The following is a 12,442-nucleotide window of genomic DNA, read 5'->3' as shown; positions in this document are numbered from 1 at the left end:
AACCACATGTGACTGCACATGCTTATCATGTCAGTATTTGGGAGGTAGAATCAGGAGGATCAGGAGTCATCAACTACATAGTGAGTTCAACAATAGTTGTGTGTGTGTTCACCAGGAAATTTCATTGAGTGTAGTCAATAGTGATGTTTTACATTTCTTGCCACATCATGCTATGTACAATCAGAGCTTCTTTACTACTAGAAATAGAGGTATCAAAGCTCTTAAAACTAGACACATTAGAGAAGAAGTTTCAAAAATCCCAAAACAAATTCAGAGAATGTGAAAGTTCTTTTTCTCTGGAATGATTCCTAGTAGCAAAAATCAGCATTGATCAAGGTTCTCCATAAATAAAAATAAAATAAACAGAATATGTAGGATATGGTATTGTCTAATTTTTATTTTTAAAATTATAATATGATTATAACATTTCCCCTTTCCTCCCTCCAAGCTCTCCCATATTCCTCTTTTTTCAGTTTCTTGCAGAAGAGATAATAGAAATATTCTAAGACCCAAGAGATGAGAAAGTTTGTTGTAATATTATATATCCTAGAATTGTCAGAAGCTACATCCAAAAGGTCTCACCAACATGAATGTCTAAACGTGATTTTAACAAGGATGACAAAAATAGACATGTTAACATGGATGAAGAAAATCTCATGAGACCACCAACCCCAGACAAAGAACTTCAGGCAAATAAGAAATGCTGAGAGCAGGAGAAATAGTGTTCCCCAGGGAATAGCACATCAATTGGTTATGCAATACTAAATGATCAGTCCTGAAAATACACATAAAGGTAACATTATACAGACTGAGCAGGTTGTATTTTCCTTTTCTTTTAACTGTTTCCCATGATTTTTCAGACCTAGAGAGTTCAAACTCAGTGGCATGGACCACCAGACTGGTACATCAGGAACACGAGTGCTGTAGTCTTGACACGGAAATATGTAGTGCAAACAACAGATTGGAAACTCAAGTTACCAGTCTACAAATTCAGGTAACATTCCTTTCCCTGGAAAACCTGCTTTTTGTTGTCAAGGCCTTCAGCTGATTAGTTGAGGTGCATCTACACTTCTGATATTAGTCTATTTCTTAATATTAACAAACTAAATGTTAATCACATCTATAAAGTGTTTTCACAGCACCACGAATATGAATGGTTATACTGGACACCATATCTCACATTTCTGAGAAACTAACTATAATTGTCTCAGAAATAAATATTTATAGAAAATAAATATTTATAGGAAAGATATATGTTAAAGATTCTTAGAAGAACTTCAATAGGGTAAATAAGTAATTTCAGCAGTGTTGTGGCTTCACAATGAAAATTCAATAGCCGAATTTGCCTATGAATGCCAAGATAAGAGATGTTAAGGCCTTTGACACACTCAAGCTGATAAAAAGAACACTCAGTAATTACAGCAGCCCAGATGGTCTTAGAAGGGACTCTGGCACATCCAACATTCCTTCTGTGGCGTGTCTCTACTGGAAGAAAAGTCATCAGAAGAGCCTCAAGGCTCACACAGCTCAGTGAGAGGGAACTGGCATGTACATTTGCAATTTGGAAGTTCTGCCTCAAGGCTGACTGGAAGGAAGCTGACAATATTTCACTCTTTATCACACCCGCTGTGATGGCAGAAAAAAATACTGCGGCCTAATAAGATGTCTGCCCGTGCTTTGTTACCAATAAACATCACAGTGGATTTTCTGGATACATAAGGAAATGTCAATATTAGCATGACATACAGACTGGCAAGCAATCCCAGTAGCGGGATGATGATGTTTGGAGAAGGTAGGACTAGACACTGGATATATTTGAACACCAAGGTACCTTCAAAGGTCTTTCATAAGGTCTCAGTTTTTAAAAATGTAAAGTTGGGCAGGATTCCTGGAGTAGAGACAGTAGAAAAGAAAAATGGTATGATTGTATGTAAAACAACTAAAAGCACTTGGAACTATAGTTTTGTCCAAGAAATTTAATAATGTTAGTATCTTTCCCATGGTTAGACCAAGTTCACATCATGTCAGATAGCCATATAACATGACATCTTACTTTTGGTCACAATTGATGGCAAAGGCAAAAAACTTTTTTTTTTCAGTACCAGGTGTGGTGGCCAGCATTCAAGAAGCAGAAAGGCAAGCAGATCTCTGAGTTGAGGCCAGTCTGGTCTACATATGAGTTTCAGGACAGCTAGTGCCTTGTCAGAGAGAGCTTTTCTCAAACAAAACAAAACAATACAGTCTTTATTCTGTTTCAAAAGTTTCTACATATAAACTGATGTGTCCTACTAATATTTAATCTTTTTTTCTGATCACTTAGCTTAACCAAAGAATTAGAATTTCCCTGCACAGAGAGATTCATGTGTCACAATCAGAGGAAATCTCTTGCATCATATGTCAAGTAGGGAAAGAATGGGATTCTTCTTGATTAATGCAATAGAAATAAGAAGGAAATATGACACTAACACTTTTTTAGGTGAAATTAAAAGAATGAAAAAAAATATGTGATACCTATGTGTTTTCTCCTCCTTTACACAAAAATACTAATTAAAGCTAACAACTGGTTCTTCTATATCCCCAAATAATTTTTCATATTGGTATATTTTGATTTGAAAGCAGCATGCCTAGAACATTCTCTCTATTCATCTGAAATCTCTTCTATGTCTTCTGTCATATCTAACATCATGGCATTAACAAAGAGCTTTGTGTGAGGCAGGCATTAAAACAATATACATAGTGAACCTCCTCATAAGGAAATTATTACACATTGACAGCATGTTCTAGTTAGGGTTATCGTTGCTGTGATAAAACAGCAGGGTCAAAGAAACTGGGCAAAGAAATTACTTATATGGTTTATGCTTCCAAATCACTCTTCATTGATGGAAGTCAGGACAGGAATTTAAACAGGACAAGAACCTGGAGACATGAGACATGAGCAAAGACCATGAAGGAATGCTGCTAACTGGCTTGAAATCTCATGTTTTCTCAGTCTGCTTTCTTATAGAACTCATGACCACCAGCCCAGAGACAGCACCACACACAATCAGTCACTAATTACAAAAATGTTTTATAGGCTTGCCTAAAGCCAGATCTTATGGAGTTATTTTCTTAATTGAAGTTCCCTCCTCTCAGATGACTTTAGCTTGTGTCAAGTTGACATAAAACTATCCAGCAAAATGGACTCCTTGTCCACTTGACACAAGCACATCTCTGTAAAGCAGTGGTTCTCAACCTGTCATATCAGGAGTCTTCATGGGGATCACATATCTTGCATATCAGATATTTATATTACATTCATAACAGCAGCAAAAGTACAGTTATGAAGTGGCAACAAAAATAATTTTATGGTTGGGGTTCACCACCACATAAGAAACTGTATTAAATCTATACACCTAAAAAAGATAATCAAGAGAGCAGACATGGGGTAAGATTATCAATCCTCGTTTTGAAAGACAGATGGGATACGCATTGAACATTGACAGGAGTCTACTGAGCGCATTGGAAAGACTCTAATTAGCGGTGTTTTCAAAGCAAAGACTCGTGACCAAACCTTTGCCAGGGTGCAGGGAATCATAAGAAAGAAGGGGAGTTAGACTGATGAGGAAAGGATAGGAGCTCCACAAGGACCAAAGATATCTGGGCACAGGGTCTTTTCTGAGACTGACATGCAACCAAGGACCATGTATGAATGTAACCTAGAACCTCTGCTCAGATGTAGCCTGTGGTAGCTCAGTAACCAATTGGTTTCCCATAGTGAAGGGAACAAGGACTATTTCTAACAAGAACTCAATGGCTGGCTCTTTGGCCTCCCCACCCCCCAAGGGAGGAGCAGTCCTGTTAGGCTACAGAGGAGAGCTTTGCAGCCAGTCCTGAGGATACCTGATAAAACAGGATCAGATGAATGGGGAGGAGGTCCCCCGTATCAGTGGACTTGGCAAGGGGCACAGTGGAGAGGAGGGAGGGAGGGACTGGGAGGGAATGAGGGATCGGGACACGGCTGGGGTACATAGTTAATAAAATGTAACTGAAAAGAAAAAAATAAAATACGAAAAAAAAATCCTTCTAAAAAAAAAAAAAAGAAACCGTATTAAAGGGTCAGTAGCATTCACAAGATTGAGAAGCACAAGATTGATTGCACATTAATATAATCATCATGATATACATTTTACAAACTTAAAATATCCCACAGTCTTACAAACCCAAACACTTTAAAAATTCAGAGACAGTCTCTGACATGAACTCGGTTGCCTGCCCCTTGATCACTTCTTTCTGGTGGGGCAACCCAGCCAGCCCACAGAAGAAGAGGATCCAGGCAGTCCTGATGGGACCTGGTAGATTAGGGTCAGACAGTAAGGGAGGAGTACCTCCCCTATCAGTGGACTAAAGAAGAGGTATAAGGAAGGAAGGAGGGAGGGTAGGACCAGAAGGAGATGAGGGAGGAGGCTACAACTAGTATACAAAGTAAATAGATTGTAAATAATAATAATAAGAAGAAATTCAGTCTCTTAAAAAAAAAAGTCTGAAGTCTTTTGTTAAAGTCCAAAGTCTCTTTTCTCAGCTGTGGGCTCCTATAAAATCAAAATTAATTTAAACACTTTCTTATTTCAAGATGGAAAACCAGGACACCATCACAATCAGATCAAAGGAAAAGCAAACTCCAATTCCATAAATCATTCAATGTCCAGTATCTGGGATTCTTCTATGATCATCTGTTATCCTCCAAAGGCCATGGCTCACTTCTCTGCCTCTGCCTTCTGCAACTCAAACAGCTTGTCTTCTAAGCTCAGGCCAGCTCCACCCCATAGCAACTGCTATTCTAGGCAGTTGTCACATGCAATGGCATCTCCAAACTACTGAAGTCTGCACCTGGGCTAGATTTTCACCAATACCCTCTCCTGAGTTCTCTTCATGGTGCTAAGCCTCAGCTGTTGTTATGACCCCTTCAGTCTCGGGCCTCCACTGCTACTCTAGCTGCACCTTCACCAAAGGCCTCCCCTCTCCTCTCACAATGCCAAGTTTCAGCTGCTCCCCTTGAACTTTTCGTGCCCTAAAATCCAGCACCAGCTGGGTGAGTATTATACATGACCGTGTTCCACTGCCAGCATGATATGCAACCTTGACCACCTCTAGAACACAGCTTCTGTGTGTTGGCTCTAAGGAAACACTTCCCAGAAGATTTAACCTTAATGATGCTAGTCTTTTCTTAATCACTGATAATTTCTAAGCTCCAGCTAACCAGCATCAATTTTCTCAGTAAAGCCAAGGTTTCACTTTGGTTGTTCTGGTGTCTTGTTAACCATAGCTGATTTGTCAGCCCCAGCTAATCAGAACCACAAATTCTTAATTCAAAATAATAAATCACCCTGATAGAATCATTAAGGAATTCTCAAAATTTCCTCCGAAACTTCACAAGCCAGGTCTCCATCATCTGCATTTCTTTGAATATTCTTATCTTCCAAGATCCCACAAAACAACCCACCAAAGATTCCAAGGTTTGAACACTTAATTGCTTTTCTAGCCTAAACTTCCAAAGTTCTTCAACAGTCCTTCCCAAAATACGTGGTCACATCTGTCACAGCAATACCCTACAATCCTGGTACTGATTTCTGTCTTTGTTAAGGTTCTTATTATTACTGTAATGAAACACCTTGATCAAAGTAACTTAGGGAGGAAACGGATTATTTGGGTTACTAGTCTTACTCTTCTACATCTCAGTTGATCATTTAAGGAAGTCAGGACAGAAACTCGAACAGAGCAGGAACCTGGACACAGGAACTGATGCAGAGGCTATGAACAGTGCTGCTTGCTGGCTTGCTTTTCATGCTTGTTCAGCCTGCTTTCTAATAGCATCCAGGACCAACAGCCCAGGAATGGCACCACTGACAATGGGCTGGGTTCTCTCCTCCATCAATAATTAAGATAATGCTCCCACAAGCTTGCCTACAACTCATCTTACAGAAGCATTTTCTTTTTGTTTTCATGTTTGTTTGTTTGTTTGTTTGTTTGTTTGTTTGTTTTTTGGTTGTAGAATAAATTTATTATTTCAGGGAATTAGACATTGAGGTTATTAGATGTATACTTTTACCTATACTTATTTGTTTTTCTTTTTTAATTCTTTATTAATTACACTTTATTCACTTTGCATCACCCCCCCCACCGTGGTTCCCTCCCTTCTTCCATCCCAATCCCTCCCTTCCTCCACCTTCTGCATGCATGCCCCTCCCCAATTCTATTGATAGAGGAGGTTTTCTTTTCCTTCCTTCTGATCCTAGTCAATTAGGTCTCATCAGGAGTGGCTGCATTGTTTTTTTCTTTGGCCAATATCCAGTATATAAAAAGAACTCAAGAAGTTAAACAGCAACAAATCAAGTAATCCAATTAAAAAATGGAGTACAGAGCTAAACAGAGAATAATCAATAGAGGAATATCGAATGGCAGAGAAACACTTAAAGAATTGTTCAACGTCCTTAGTCATAAGGGAAATGCAAATCAAAGCGACCCCGAGATTTCACCTTACACCCATCAGAATGGCTAAGATAAAAAAAAAATCAAGTGACAACACATGCTGGAGAGTTTGAGGAGAAAGGGGAACCCTCCTCCACTGCTGGTGGGAATGTAAACTTATACAACCACTCTGGAAAGCAATCTGCTGCTTCCTCAGACAACTAGGAATAGTGCTTCCTGAAGATCCAGCTACTAGGCATATACCCAAAAGAGGCTGAAGTACATAATAAAGACATTTGCTCAACCATGTTTGTAGCAGCCTTATTTGTAATAGCCGGAAGCTGGTAACAGCCCAGATGCCACTCAATGGAGGAATGGATACAGAAATAGTGGTACATCTACACAATGGAATATTACTCAGCAATAAAAAAAAAAACAAGGAAATCTTAAAATTTGCAGGTAAATAGGGGGATCTGGAAAAGATCATCCTGAGTGAGCTATCCCAGAAGCAGAAAGACACAAACGGTATATACTCACTCATATAGACATATAATATAGGATAAACCTACTAAAATCTGTACACGTAAAGAAACTAATCAAAAGGGAGGACTCTTGCTAAAATGATCAATTCCTATCCAGAAAGGCAAAGAGGATGGACATCAGAATAAGGAGAAAAGAGGGAACAAATCAGGAGTTTGACACAGAGGACCTCTAAAAGGCTCTGCCTTACAGACTGTCAATGCAGATGCTGAGACTTATGAGCAACCTTTGGGCAGAGTGCAGGGAATCTTAGGAAAGAAGTGGGAAACAGCAAGATCTGCAGAGGACAGGAACTCCACAAGGAGAGCAACAGAACCAAAAATTCTGAGCACAGGGGTCTTTCCTGAGACTGATATTCCAACCAAGGACTATGCATGGAGGTAACCTAAGACCCCTGCACAGATGTAGCCCATGGCAGTTCAGTATCCAAGTGGATTCCATTGTAATAGGAACAGGGACTGTCTCTGACATGAACTGAGTGGCCTGCTTTTTAATTACCTCCCCCTGCAAGGGAAGCAGCATTACCAGGCCACAGAAGAAGACAATGCAGCCACTCCTGATGAGACCTAATTGACTAGGATCAGAAGGAAGGAAAAGATGACCTCTCCTATCAGTGGACTTGGGGAGGGGCATGCATGCAGAGGATGGAGGAAGGGAGGGATTGGGACGAGAGGAGAGAAGGAGCCACAGGGCGGGGGGGGGGGGCACAAAGTGAATAAAGTGTAATTAATAAAGAATTTTTAAAAAGAGAAAAAAATAGAGGCATTTTCTTAAATGAGGTTCCCTCCTCTCAGATTGCATTACCTTGTGTCAAGTTGACAAAAAAAAAATTCAAATAGTGTTTTTTTTTCTGTGAGTTAAAAATATTGAAGACATAGTAAATATTAACTGTAATTTAGCGATTTGTAGCAGAATTTTAGCAGAACTAAGCAGAAATTAAACCGAAATGTAATTTGATACAAAATGTGAAGTGGGGGGAATTTTCTCTTCAGAGAAAACTATATAAGAATCTATGGCTTTGATAGTGTTTCAGAATTCTAGAAGGCAATTTGACATGTAAGGTGCTTAAAACTCCTTGTTTCAAAACAACATGACTAAGCAAATATCCCCATGGGAGACACAATTTAAAATGCAAAAAGGTTCAGAATGTCAATCTGAAAGACTCTCTATCTGAAGGTTAATAATAAGTTTCAGGCTATCAGGGCAATTAAGAAGTATTGTCTTACCTTTTTTATTTTCAAAGAGACAGAAGTCATAATTTTCAGTCATATAATTCAAAATTTTAATATGGACCATAAGCTCAGAACTGTTTATTTGCTCATGGAGTGTTTTGTTTTCTTTCTAACACTATGTTAAGCAAAGCTCAACAGCCACTTTGCAAGTTGGAGTTCTGCAAATACCACCTCTAATAAACAAGGGAATTGTGAGCCACTATACCTGATGGACATAGTTGAAAAAATACTCAAAAAAAACTGTAGCAAACCAAATTCAGTAATGTTTGGAATCTTGCATCATAAAAACATGGGATTAGTTATTGGGATGAAAGAATCTCAGGTAGTTTCTTTACATGTTTTGCACAACCTTATAAAAATGATCCTAATTTTACAATTTAAAAAAAAACAAACAAAGCTCTCATAGGCTAAGTAACTTGACTGAACTCACACACGTACAACTAAGAAATGAGGACACTTCTAACACAGGCTTGCCGGACCAACAAACTTTTGTTCTTTCTATACTGTTTTCTAAGATTCAATGGGAACTTACATTTCCATTAATGGGGAGTTACAAATTAGGATGTTAATACAAAAAAAGTTTATTAAAAAGTCAATCTCGGTGCATTTCTTCTCTCTCCACCTTTAAAACCAATCCTTTAAACTCTTCATTATTAAAATAACCTTGGTGCTGGTCTAACTGGATGTCTACATGCAGAAAAATGCAAATAGTTCCATATTTATCACCCTGCCCAAAACTAAAGTACAAATGGATCAACAACCTCAACATAAACATACACACACTAAATCTGTTAAAAGAAAAAGTGGGGAAGAGCCTTGAACTCATTGGCACAGGAGACAGTTTCCTCAAAAGAACACCAACAGCACAGGCTCTAAGATCAACAATCAATAAATGGGACCTCATGAAACTGAAAAGCTTCTGTAAAGCAAAGGACACTGTCATCAGAACAAAATGACAGCCCACAGACTGGGAAAGGATCTTCACCAACAATATATCTGACAGAGGGATAATATCTAGAATATATAAAGAACTCAAGAAGTTAAAAAGCAACACATCAAGTAATCCAAATAAAAGATGGGCTACAGAGCAAAACAGAGAATTCTCTATAGATGAATATCGAATGGCAGAGAAAAATTTAAAGAAATGCTCATTGTCCTTAGTCATCAGGGAAATGCAAACCACCCTGAGATTTCACGTTACACCTCTCAGAATGGCTAAGATCAAAAACTCAAGTGACAAGCTGGAGAGGTTGTGAAGAAAGGGGAACAATCCTCCATTGCTGGTGGGAATGTAAACTGGTACAACCACTTTGGAAATCAATCTGGCACTTTCTCAGACAATTAGTAATAGTGCTTCCTCAAGATTCAGCTGTACCACTTTTGGGTATATATCCAAAATATGCTCAAGTACAAAAAAAGGATATTTGCTCAACCATGTTCGTAGTAGCTTTATTTGTAATAGCCAGAGTATGGAAACAACCCAGATGTCCCTCAATTGAAGAATGGATACAGAATTTGTGGTAGAATTATACAATGGAATACTACTTAGCAATTAAAAACAAAGGGAATCATGAAATTTGCTGGGAAATGGTGGGATCTAGAAAAGATCATCCTGAGTCAGTTACTCCAGAAGCAGAAAAGACACACATGGTATATATTCACTTATAAGTGGATATTAGACATACAATATAGGATAAATATACTAATATCTCTACACATAAAGGAGATAAGCAAGAAGGAAGACCCTGGGTAAGGTGATCAATCCTCACTCAGAAAGGCAAATGGGACAGACATCGGAAGATAGATAAAACAGGGAACAGGACAGGAGCCTACCACAGAGGGCCTCTGAAAGACTCTACCCAGCAGGGTATCAAAGCAGATGCTGAGGCTCATAAGCAAACTTTGGACAGAGTGCAGGGAATTTTATGAAAGAAGGGGAAGATAGAAAGACCTGGAGGGGACAGGAGCTCCACAAGCAGAGCAACAGAACCAAGAAATTTGGGCCCAGGGGTCTTTTCTGAGACTATCATTCCAACCTAGGTCCACACATGGAGATAACCTAGAATCCCTGCACAGATGTAGTCCATGGCAGCTCAGTCTCCAAGTGGATACTGTAGTAAGGGGAACAGGGGCTGTCTCTGACATGAACTCAGTAGCTGGCTCTTTAATCATCTCCCCCTGAGGGGGGCAGGCAGCCTTACCAAACCACGGAGCATTGCAGCCAGTTCTGATCAGACCTGATAAACTAGGGTCAGATGGAAGGGCAGGAGGACCTCCCCTATCAGTGGACTTGGAGAGGGACATGGGAGGAGATGACAGAGGGAGGGTGGGATTGGGAGGGAATGATGGAGGGAGCTATAGCTGGGATACAAATTGAATAAACTGTAATATAAAAATAATAGATAGATAGATAGATAGATAGATAGATAGATAGATAGATAGATGATAGATAGATAGATAGATAGATAGATAGATAGATAGATAGATAGATAGATAGATAGATAGATAGATGTAACCTTGTGGTAATTTTATGAAAAATGACCAGCAACTAAGGAATGCTGAGAGTGGGGAAAATAGTTTTCCCCAGGGGAAAAAAAATACACCAATTGGTTATGTGATTCCAAGTGGTAAACTCTGAAAACAACCATATGAGTAATATTATACAGACTGAGCAGGTTGTATTTAGAAACATAGATATGTATACATATATGTATGTAATAACAATTTTTTTAATTTTTATTTTTATTAATTACAATTTCTTGACTTTGTATCCCCCCTGTAGCTCCCTTCCTCCCTCTTTTCCACCCATGCTCCTCCCCAAGTCCACTGATAAGGGAGGTTTTCCTCCCCTTCCTTCTGATCCTAGTCTATCAGGTCTCATCAGTCTATCAGGCTGCATTGTCTTTTTGTGTCCTAGTAAGGCTTCTCCTCCTTCAGGGGAAGGTGATCAAAGCGTAGGCTAATCAGTTCATGTCAGAGAGAGTCCCTGTTCCCATTACTATGGAACCCACTTGGACACTGAACTGTCATGGGCTACATCTGTGCAGGGGTTCTAGGTTATCTCCATGAATGGTCCTTGTTTGGAGTATCAGTCTCAGAAAAGACCCCTGTGCCCAGATTTTTGGTTCTGTTGCTCTCCTTGTGGAGCTCCTGTCCTCTCCAGGTCTTACTATTTACCACTTCTTTCATAAGATTCCCTGCACTCTGTTCAAAGGTTGCCCATAAGTCTCAGCATCTGCTTGGATAGTGTGCAGGGTAGAGCCTTTCAGAAGCCCTCTGTGGCAGGCTCCTGTCCTGTTCCCTTTTTTCTCCCTCTTCTGATGTCCATCCTCTTTGCCTCTCTGAATGCTGATTGAGTATCTTAGCCAGAGTCTTCCTTCTTGATTAGTTTCTTTAGGTGTACAGATTTTAGTATGTTTATCCTATCTTATAAGTCTAATATCCACTTATGAGTGAGTATATGCCATGTGTGTCTTTCTGCTTCTGGGATACCTCACTCAGGATGATCTTTTCCAGTTCCCACCATTTACCTGTAAATATCATGATTTCCTTGTTTTCTATTGATGAGTAGTATCCCATTGTGTAGATGTACCACAATTTCTGTATCCGTTCCTCAGTTGAGGGGTATCTGGGTGCAGCGTTGTTGGTATAGTGATGAACATAGCTGTCTTCTGATAACAATTTTTTAAGCCCACAAAGAGAACTATGTGGGTCATATGGAAGGGTTTGGAGGGAAGAAAGGGAAAGGAGAAATGCTATAATTATATCTCACTTTTTTAAGTGGAAGAAAGGAAAAAATATTAGGTGATTGGCACAGGCATATCTAACGACATGGTTTCCAGGTGTTTACAAATGGAATAAAGTGAAAGGCACTAGGTACGATATGAAATACTGAAAGTGGAAAGATAACTAATAAATAAATCCCCAAGGAAAATATCTTGTACTTGTCATTTCATTCAAAAGGATTTGAATCACAGAAGACAATCATGCTCAGGTCATGTCTCATATGGGTATCCTTTTCCATTTACTCCTTGCTCACTTTGAAAACAATACCAGATGCCTTACTCTAATAATCTTGACAAAAAGAGAGAGAGAGAGAGAATAGAAGAGGAGAAAAGAGAAAAGAGAAAAGGAAAAGAAAGGAAAGGGAAGGGAAGGGAAGGGAAGGGAAGGGAAGGGAAGGAAAGGAAAGGAAAGGAAAGGAAAGGAAAGGAAAGGAAAGGAAA

The 12,442-nt window shown here is 39.2% G+C and overlaps 1 pseudogene; it reads right to left on the bottom strand.

The window, feature by feature from the left end:
• Positions 1–1,207: 1,207 nt before the first annotated feature.
• LOC129665488 (uncharacterized) lies at positions 1,208–1,848 on the bottom strand (annotated as a pseudogene).
• Positions 1,849–12,442: the final 10,594 nt, after the last annotated feature.

The sequence above is a fragment of the Psammomys obesus genome, unplaced genomic scaffold (genome assembly GCF_907164565.1).
Source record: "Psammomys obesus unplaced genomic scaffold, mPsaObe1.curated_primary_1811, whole genome shotgun sequence".
NCBI classification, from domain to species: Eukaryota; Metazoa; Chordata; class Mammalia; order Rodentia; family Muridae; genus Psammomys; species Psammomys obesus.
This window is presented reverse-complemented; position numbering and strand designations above follow the sequence as displayed.